At 26.1% G+C, this 10,656-nt stretch overlaps 1 long non-coding RNA gene across 1 annotated transcript; it reads right to left on the bottom strand.

Annotated features, from left to right (window-relative positions):
• Positions 1 to 9,845: 9,845 nt before the first annotated feature.
• On the bottom strand, positions 9,846 to 10,154 carry LOC113374579. The gene is made up of 3 exons (XR_003366998.1): positions 10,135 to 10,154; positions 9,952 to 10,079; positions 9,846 to 9,882 (listed from the first exon to the last, which is right to left on the bottom strand). It is a non-coding gene; the product is annotated as an uncharacterized LOC113374579 (long non-coding RNA).
• Positions 10,155 to 10,656: the final 502 nt, after the last annotated feature.

Raw genomic sequence — 10,656 nt, 5'->3', positions numbered from 1 at the left:
ATACTAAAGAGCCTTTGTAGTGGAATTATTTATGACTTAATAATTATATATAAATATATATCATGTATATATATATATATATATATATATATAATTCCAAATTAGTTACTCTAATATCACATATGCTGCTAATTAGTAATAATTAGCATATGTTGTGTCAATTATCCAAAATTAATTGTTTTGAATAATTTTGAGAGTAATTGAAGTGTTAATATATATATATATATATATATATATATATATAATTAGAAATACTCATAACTGTGTATCATTATTTCAACTAAAATTACATTAAGTTAAATTCTCACAAAAAAATTACATTTTTGGACTACAACTTCTTATTTCTTCATAATTTAAATTTGTCTCAATTTTATTTTCTATATTAACTAAATAATTTTAATAATTTTAATTACTTGCAAAATAACTTCTGCAAGTTCTATTTTATTTAAATAATACTTCCAATATTTTCACAATAATTCATAATTTTTTTTAAATATTTTTATGAGTCAACCCTAAACTTTCACTACCCTTTCATATACTACAGTTTCGACATTTTTGCAAAGATTTTTTTTATAACAATTTTTAATAATTATAAATACTTGCAAATCAGTTTTGCACGTTCTATTTTATCCAAATAATTACTTACAAGATTTTTCCAATAATTCATAAACTTTTTTTAAATATTTTCATAAGTCAACCCTAAATTTTCACTACCCTTTCTTATATTTATTTATTTTATTTATTTATTTATTTATTTATTCATAAGCATGTCGTAATTATTATTATTAATCCACAGTTCCTACATTTCTACAACAATATGTAACCCTTTCCACTCGCTAATTTCGGAATTTGCACGTATTTTGCCGCCATAGCGCTGCACCCGAGTCGGAAGGGTTAATTAATAAATCAAATTACTAACAAAATAATTAATTAAAAAATCAAAATACTAACCTAATTATTTTTTTGACCCCTAATCTAATCGTTTTTACAAACTTTTAACTCGTTAAATTCTAACGATTACAAACTTTTAACTCAACGATTATCGTCGCCCATATATATGAAAACTTCAAAGCTTCAAAGTTTGGAATATTACGAAAGCTTTATGAAAAAGTTTACGTCGCAAAAAATATTTTATATTAATTTTTTTTCATCGAAAGTTTGTCTTTCGTTTGAACTATGCGGAAAATGTTTCCCATATAAAATTGATGTTTGGGTTTTGAAGTGAAGTGAAGGGTAACTTGCCGATAGGTAAATAGATGAACTTTTTGTTATAGACTGACATGAAATTTTATAGTTTCAATAAATTCTAAAATTTATAAAATTTTGGCAATAGATTTTAGATCGTTTTTGCAAATATTTTTATTAGTTTTTCTTTGTCGATAAATTTGGAACGTCAACAATTAATTTTGAAAATAATTTTCGTTCGTGTATAATATCTATTGCACTTACTTCCTTATACTTTTTTTAATCATTTCTTTAATTTTATGAAAATATAACTCTCTTCAATAACTTTCTGCAAGTTAAATCGAATTAGAATTTTAAATATTTTTAATAAATTTAAAGATTTTACAGTCATTTTTTATTATTTTCATTAACGTTTACACTTTCAAATAATTTTTAGTTTTATTTCAAACAATTTCTAACAATTTCTAACAATTTCTAAATTACCATGGCACTTTCTACTTTTTTATAATAATTTAACTTTTTACAATAATTTCAATAATAGAAATAATAGTTCAATATATTTCACAATTATACACTAATAATTATAATTTTACTATTTTTTTTAACTTTTACATAAATTTACATTTGTTTCATAATAATTTTTAACTTCCCGAAGGAGAAGTTTATGTTTTGGTGTTGTTTTTGGGGAGCTCTTCAGACCGCACCGTTTGTTCTAGTATGCTGTAATTTTGATATTTTATACAATATAGTATCTGCTATAAATACATTAAATTTTATTCCTTATCTATAATTACAAACTGAAATATTCACAATTTTCTGAACAAAGTACTAGCTCATGTATATAAATTATTATAATATTTCTATATTAATTTCAAGAAAATAGTATCATCTTTGACGAGCTCTACAGGCTACACTGTTTGCACTATAACGCTGTAATTTAGATATTTTATACACTATAGTATCTACTATAAATACACAAAATTTTATTTCTTATTTATATTCACAATCTGTAATATATACAATTTTCTGAACAAATTACTAGCACATGTATATGAATTATTATAGTATTTATATAGGTATTATTTTCAAGTAAGTAGTATCATCTTTGACGAGCTCTACAGGCTACATCGTTTGCACTAAAACTCTGTAATTTGGATATTTTTTATACTATAGTATCTATTATGATTACATCAAATTTTATTTCTTATCTATAATAAGGAAGTGAAATATTTATAATCATCTCATTGAAGTACCTGCTCGATTACATGAAATTTTGCACCATAAAGCTCAAGCAACTAGCTTTAACTTTGACGAGCTCTACAGACTACACAGTTTGCAATATGACGGTGTAAGTTAGATATTTTATACACTAAAGTATCTACTATAAATACACAAAATTTTATTTCTTATCTATAATTAGGAAGTGAAATATTTTGAACCATCTGATTAAAGTACCTGCTCAATTACATGAAATTTTGCATCATATGTAATAAAGCTCCAAGCACTCAGCTTTAACTTTGACGAGCTCTACAGGCTACACAGTTTGCACTATAACGCTGTAATTTAGATATTTTATACACCATAGTATTTACTATAATAATACTAAATTTTATTCCTTATCTATAATTGAAAAGTGAAATATTAACACTTGGACAAAATACATACATATGAGTGAGTACTATTATATTTAAGTATTTATTTGAAACTATACGTTAAAAGTACAATTCTTATTTCGACGAGCTCTCCAGGACGCACCATTTAACCTGGAGTGCTGTAATTTGGATATTTTATACACTATAGTATCTAGTATAATTGAACTAAATTTTATTCCTAATCTATAATTGCAAACTGAAAAATTAAAAATTTTCTAAACAAAGTACCATGTAATCCATACTTAGAGAGTGGACTGTTTATATGAAACTGTTTGTTCAGGAAAATCTCTTAATTCAACGAGCTCTTCAGGACGAACTTTATGTTTTAGAGTATTATAATTTGGATATTTTATACACAATAGTATCTAGTATAATTGTACTAAATTTTATTTCTTATCTATAATTACGAACTGAAATATTAACAATTAGCTGAACAAAGTACTATACACACATATGAGAGAGTACTATTTATATGAAACTATACGAAAAAAAACAATTCTTATTTCGACGAGCTCTCCAGGACTTATATACCATATAGTATCTTTTATAACACATAACCTGGTTTTGATCAATAATATGCAGTTCACATTAATAACAAAATAAACAATAATTTATTGTTTTTCATAATACTCAATAATTCATCAATAATTTCTATGAATGATTTATAATTTATATTAACAATTTCAAATTCACACTATTTCCAATAATCCCAGTATATATTTTACAATTTCATAATAATTTTGGATTTCTGTAATTTCACAATAATATTTCTAATAGTTACCAATAATTTCTAAATAATTTTTAAACATCCAACTTGCTATAATTTCTATAATTTAGAAATAATGTCATTTTTTTCATCAATCTTCAGTTTCTAATTTTTTTCAAAACATTTTCCAATTTAATACATCTCTTCTACCAGATACCACTTCAATTTTTCAATTTCGAAAACAATCCTTTTCCAATCTCTCTATCTATATATATCTCTCTATCTCTAATTCTCTCTATTTTTATCATTTTTTTTTTTAATTTCTTTTCCCTGCAGGGATTGCGAACCTGTCAAACAAAATGATTTATATTTTATTGCGGTTTTCTTCTCCTATCGCGGAATTTATTTTACACGACGCTACTGGAGAAAATATATATATATATATATATATATTAGGGTGGTCCTTAAAATGGTCATTTTCGAATTTCCTTGCTCCCAGGGGCTCAAATGGTTCCAAATAGATAAAAAACAATTCTCTGAAAGTTTTATCTCTTAATATTAACGTTTAGATAGAGCGCAATTCAATCAAAGTTTGTATGGAAAGAGCATGAAATTTTTTTTTTAAATTTAAAAAAAATGTTTTAGGTATAACTTAGCGACAAATGAATGAGTTTTATTCATTCATTTGTTCGCTAAATTACATCTAAAAAACATTTTTAAAATTTTTGAAAATGTTTCCATGCTATTGCCATACAAAACTTTGATTGAATTGCGCTCTATCTAAACGTTAATATTAAGAGCTAAAACTTTCAGAGAATTGTTTTTTATCTATTTGGAACCATTTGAGCCCCTGGGAGCAAGGAAATTCGAAAATGACCATTTTAAGGACCACCCTAATATATATATATATATATATATATATATATTAATATATATTAATATATATTTATTAATATCAATATTTTTTGTTTCAGGTATGTACTGCAAATTGTTAGCTGATAATTGTTACAGGCATAAGGTAAACCTAAATATTTATTTCTAATCAATATAAATTTTGTATGACGATGTTTGTCCTGAATGTAATCCTAAACTACTGAACCGATTTTAATTTTTTTTGGTTTATCATATGAATTTATATCCAACTTAAGTTATGAGCTATATTAAAAATCTCAAATTTTAGTCGAAATGTTGAAATTTTCGAAAGAATCATTTAATTTTGACAGTTACTAATTTTAAAACGAAACATCAAATTTGTATGTATATTTGCTAGACACTCTAGTTCTAGTTATTATGTGAAAAAATTAAACTTATTATATTATATATATATATATATATATATATATATATATAATTAAACTTATATATTATTATGTTTGTGTGTATGTCATTCAACTCCTCCTAAACGGCTAGTCCAATTTCGATAAAACTTTTTGAGTTTTTTCAAGAATATTTTTAGAATGGTTTAGACACCACAAAATATGTATATACTTATGTTGGAATGAAGTAAAAAATTGTCGAAAAACAAGTTGTCATCGTTCGACCTTGAACAAAATTACATTCTCAAAAAATATCAATTTATTGACAGTTTTCATTTGAAAGTTGATATATGTTAAATTCTACGTAATATTGTTAGCATCAACGTGAAATTGTATATGTATTTTTTTTTTACTAATTGCTCATCAGTAGAGTTTTTTTTATATAGTTAGACCATTTCTCAGCAGCTTTATAACACTTTTTGGGTTTTTGCAAATTTTGTAGAGTTCTTTTTATGTAAAATATTTATTTGTAAAAAAACTGATAAAATAATAAATTCAGATCATTGGATTTCATTTCTAAATTTAAGTTTTAGAAGAAAATGGACTCTACTGACAAACAAATGAATATCAAGTTCGTTCTTCAGAAAAAGATACTCTACTGACGTGCAAGGAATTAATATCATGACATTATTTAAACTTCATTTTTAACTTCCCGTAGGGCAAGTTATAGTAATCGCAAAAAAATCGAAAATGAAATTTTTTATATATCTTTACATTTCAGAGGTTTCTGGATATTTTGGCATACCTTAGAAAAAATGGATGTATGTGTGTGTGTGTGTGTGTGTGTGTGTGTGTGTGCTGATACAAATTTTCGTCGACGATTTCGGGAACACCGATCAAGCGATTTGAATAATTCAAAAAACATTCGATTTGTATTGATAAGGAGACGTGCTGATTAGTTTTTGGCGAAGGCAGGTCCAGCCGTTCCAGAGATACGGGGCAAAAAGTGCCGAAAACGGTAACTCAGTTTTTAAGCGAACGGAGCGTCCGATTTTAATAATTCAAAAAACATTTTACTTGTATTGAAAAGATGAAAAATTGATCTAATTTTCATGAAGGCAGGTCTAGGGGTTTCGGAGATCTAATGAAAAAAGTTAAATTAAACATATGCACAAGAAATTATCAGATATTTTATCGAGATTTTAACAATAAGTATAAACTTTATTTACATTCCTATGGGTTCCGTACCAATGTTTATCCGTTAGACGGCGACGCAGCGCTTACGCGCTTCGATATTTTGTCTTTATGCAGTTAAAGCAGTACGATTGCTTTGAAAAAAAAAGTTCAGAATTTTCAAAATATGTCAAAATAAAGAAAAGTAATTTTTTGTCAAATTTGTAGTTTCTCAAAAATCTAATTTCTTCGAAATAATTTTTTTTTCATAAATGTTAATCGTTTTTAAAAAAATAGTAATGTTTGGTACGGGAAGTTCCAGCAATTTGCTTTAAGGCACGATGCCATGCGCCCCACTAGTTAATTTTTTTTTTTAAACTTTCAAAAAATTAGTTTTTTGTCTACAGAAATTTATATGCGAACACAAGTACACACACACACGTACACCTATTTTTTTAAGTTATGCTATCACTATAACTTTACCTACGACAAGTTAAAACTAAAACACTTGTTTCCAAAAATAGTAAATATTGTCACCGTTGACAAAACAAAGATTTTAGTACAAAAGAAACTCTACTGACAACCTGAGTAATGAATCTCAACATAGCAAAAAAAAAATTGGCATCTCTATTGTTCATATTTATTATTTCAACCGCAGTTTTACTCGCACCCTTTTATCTCGGCTACTTCTATAGCCTCCCCCTACTCTTATATCGTACTGAAGTGGTGGTAGAGCGATGCATCATTCACAACACAACGCGATGTCGTGTTCCCGTGATGTAATTGCCACTCGAAAGCGACATTTGACGTATGAGCTTTCAGTTCAATTCGGTTCGGCTTTCGTTGTTGGTTGTAGTTACAGTTTTAGATAAAAGGGGGATAAATCAACTTTCTAAATAGAAAGCAAAAACGGAAAAGGTCTTTGACAAATTTGAGGTTTAATCAAAGTATCAAAATCGAAGCAATTGTCCTTGATCGTGATGAAAAGGTAAATCGTGGGTCTTATTATGCTTCCTTGAAGGAACGCCAGAAAAACAATGAGCGGTGTACTGCAACTTTTACATAAATTATACTCCAAACAAATAAACTGTACTACCAAATAAATGAGTAATGAATGTCTAATTTATGTATAAGTTACAGTACATCATAAGACCCACAATTTACCTTTTCATCACGCTCGAGAACAATTGCTTTGAATTTAGTATATTATTTGAACCCGAAAATTAACAGACCCTTTTTTCAAACCGTTATTGCTTTCTATTTAGAAAACAAATAGAAAAAAAGCAATCAGAATATCTAATTCTGGTATACTTTTTACTAAAGACCATGTTGATTTGCTCGTCAGTAGAGTTTCTTTACCAAAAAGAAGTCGATTTAAATTGAGTAAAGTTGCGGGTCTCATCATGTTACAGAATTCTATTCACGATTAAAGAAGCTTTTTTAGAACTAGTTTTTCTATTAATTGACAATTTGTTGGTTTGTCAGTAGAGTTTTTTTTTTTATTCTAAAAATAGAAATTTGTAATAAAACCAATAATCAAGCTAAAGTGTATTTATAACATAAACTTGACGTTTGTTTATAGTTTTATCGTCAATAGAGACTCTTATATTCTGAAAATCGAATTTATTTTGAAACGCCATATTCGGTTTACTCGTCAGTAGAGTCCCTTTTTCGAAAAGATCTCGACTGTCAATAAAATGACGTGGAAAATTCTAATGACACTCTGGTCGTCAGTAGAGTCTCTTTTCTTTTTTCATTACTCGTTAGTTTATTCCTTTATTTTCATTTCATAGGTTGCTTGTCAGTAGTGTCCTTTTTCTACTTTGCATTGTTAGTTTAGTCGTAGTAGAGTCCTTTTACAAATCTCTGCATTCAATTACCTTTTAATTTTGCTTGTCAGTAGAGTTCCTTTTTGTCAGTAAGTAAAAATTTCCGAATTTAATAATAAATTTCATCGATAGTGTCTAATTTGTCCTAAGAAGTTCCTCAGGGTTTTATATGAAGTCCTAGTAGAGTCTCTTCCCATGTAGAAATTAATATGGTCTGAATCTACAAGCAATATAAAATCTACATTGGTCAAATTTGAAACCAATATCGGCTGGTCATAAAAATTGAACATTTTTTATATTGAGGCCATATAGGTAAACCAACAATTGGTCTATATTGGTCTATATTTGGAAATTTGGAACCAATGTTGCCTACGAATTGTTGAATGTTGGTAAGGTAATATACAATTAGACAGAGAGCTGGTAAACATTTAGAATTATTAATTATTGAATTATTCTGAAACTTATAACTGATGTTGAAATATTACACAAATATTTGAAAATTTGAAGTTGAAATAATATAACGCATAAATCAATATCATTTATTTAACAATAAAACACCTGAAATGAACATTAACGTAAATTTATTAAAAATGTTTTTGTGGAAATTCATTTATTAAATATAAACAATGATACAAATATATAACTGCATTAAAAATATGATTATTCATAAAACACAAAAGTGTCATGAATATTGATTATTTTTTAATGGATATTTATTAATACATATCAAGTATTTTTTTTTTTATAACAATAACAAAGGCAAATTAACTTTCCTATTTACAACATCGTCACTCGATAAAATATTGTACAGCACCTGAACATATTTTATTCGTTGTTAATATATTTATTATCCATTATGAAATATTTATTTCATCATCTAGAACAGTCATTGGGAAACCTACATTACATTTGATATATATCAAGTAAATTATTTATTTATTTATTTATTTATACGCCAATCGGCTTTATACAGTTTTATAATATTGTTTGCTAATTCATAACTTGTATATTTATATCTATATACATATACACACAGATATATACACATATATATACATACGTATACACATACATACACATCTACTTACATACAGATAGACATACATATATACTCAATTTAAATCGAATAACAGCAACAAAATTAAATTAATTTAACTATTTATAACATCGTCATTCGATAAAACACTGTACATCATCTGAACATATTGTATTCATTGTTAATATAAATATTATTCATTATGAAATATTTATGAAAGCATTGAAATGAGGTTATGAAATTTATTTTATCGTCTAGAACAGTGATTGGGAAATTTTTTCAATCATAACCCCAAAATATTTTTGACCAAGTTTGCATTGTCATTTAAAACTTGTATTCCTTGTTTATTATATCTATTATTCAATATGAAATATTTATGAAAGCATTGAAATGAGGTTATGAAATTTATTTTATCGTCTAGAACAGTGATTGGGAAATTTTTTCAATCATAACCCCAAAATATTTTTGACCAAGTTTGCATTGTCATTTAAAACTTGTATTCCTTGTTTATTATATCTATTATTCAATATGAAATATTTATGAAAGCATTGAAATGAGATTGTAAAATAGGATTGACTTAACTCTTTCCTTTAGAAATGATTTAGATATGATTATCTTATCGTCTAGAACAGTGACTGGGAAACTTTTTCAATCATAACCCCAAAATATTTTTGTCCAAGTTTGTATTGTCATCTGAAACCTCGTATTCCTTGTTAATAAATTTATAATATATCATTATATATTATCAATATGAATAATTTATGAAAACGTTAAAATGAGATTGTAAAATGTACTTGACTCTACTTTTACCTTAAAAAATAATGACTTCATATCATAGTCTAGAATCTTGCTATGCAAATGTACAGATTTATTGACATTCCACATTGCATTTATCATAATCAAACATTATGACTATTCTGTCAAAATTTATATCTTTCCTTTCTACAACTTATTTAGTTACAAACTTTTGATGAAAAACTTTTCGATAACATTTTACTACTAAGCAAACCAGTTTCTCTATTTTCTGCGCTTACAACAATATTACCTGAAAATAAATAAGAATATGTTTTAAATGCAGAGACATATAATTATATTATAACAAGTATTGTCTTACCTTTTATAAATATGAAAGTTCAGATATGTCTTCACTCAAAAAGATTAGGTTATGTTATATTTTATTATGTTATATTTTATTATATTTCACGTAATATGTACAACTGATTTCTCAATGTGTTTAAACTCCTGATCAATATAAAAATCCTTAGTGAGAAAAATAAAATTATCTTGCATTTCTTACCATTTTTATTGAAAACTTGCAAATTTTGACATTTCGAATAGCTAGTTTCCGATTATTTATTAGAGATACTAATAATAATGTAGTTAGCAGTAATTATTCTAAAAATAAATAGCTATTAGTTACAATGCATAAACGCATAATTAAGTATTATACTCACCAATAGTAAAAAGAATTCGTCTATTAAAACTAAGGTTATGTTAGATATACATAACTTATTACTTAATCTATCCATCCCAAATCAAATCAGATGACGTAAAATTAAGTTGAACTTTCAAACCTTTGTATTTTAATCCAAAGTAACAACAAAGAAATGAAATATTGTATATTTTTCAGAGACAATGCTTACTAAACAATTGTTAACTAAACTTGTTTGTGGTATATATTTCGCGCCAATGCACATTACACACATTAGAAAACAATGAACACTATAACACTATTACACATTACACATAATTGAAAATATTATTTGATTATTTCCAGCAAAACTAGTATCTTAAAACATACTATAATTAAGAATTTTGC

This window comes from Ctenocephalides felis, unplaced genomic scaffold (assembly GCF_003426905.1).
Source record: "Ctenocephalides felis isolate EL2017-DRISC unplaced genomic scaffold, ASM342690v1 CF-g0.4_SCAFFOLD_01886, whole genome shotgun sequence".
NCBI lineage: Eukaryota > Metazoa > Arthropoda > Insecta > Siphonaptera > Pulicidae > Ctenocephalides > Ctenocephalides felis.
The sequence above is the reverse complement of the archived record's forward strand: the minus strand, read 5'-3'. Positions and strand labels throughout refer to the sequence as shown.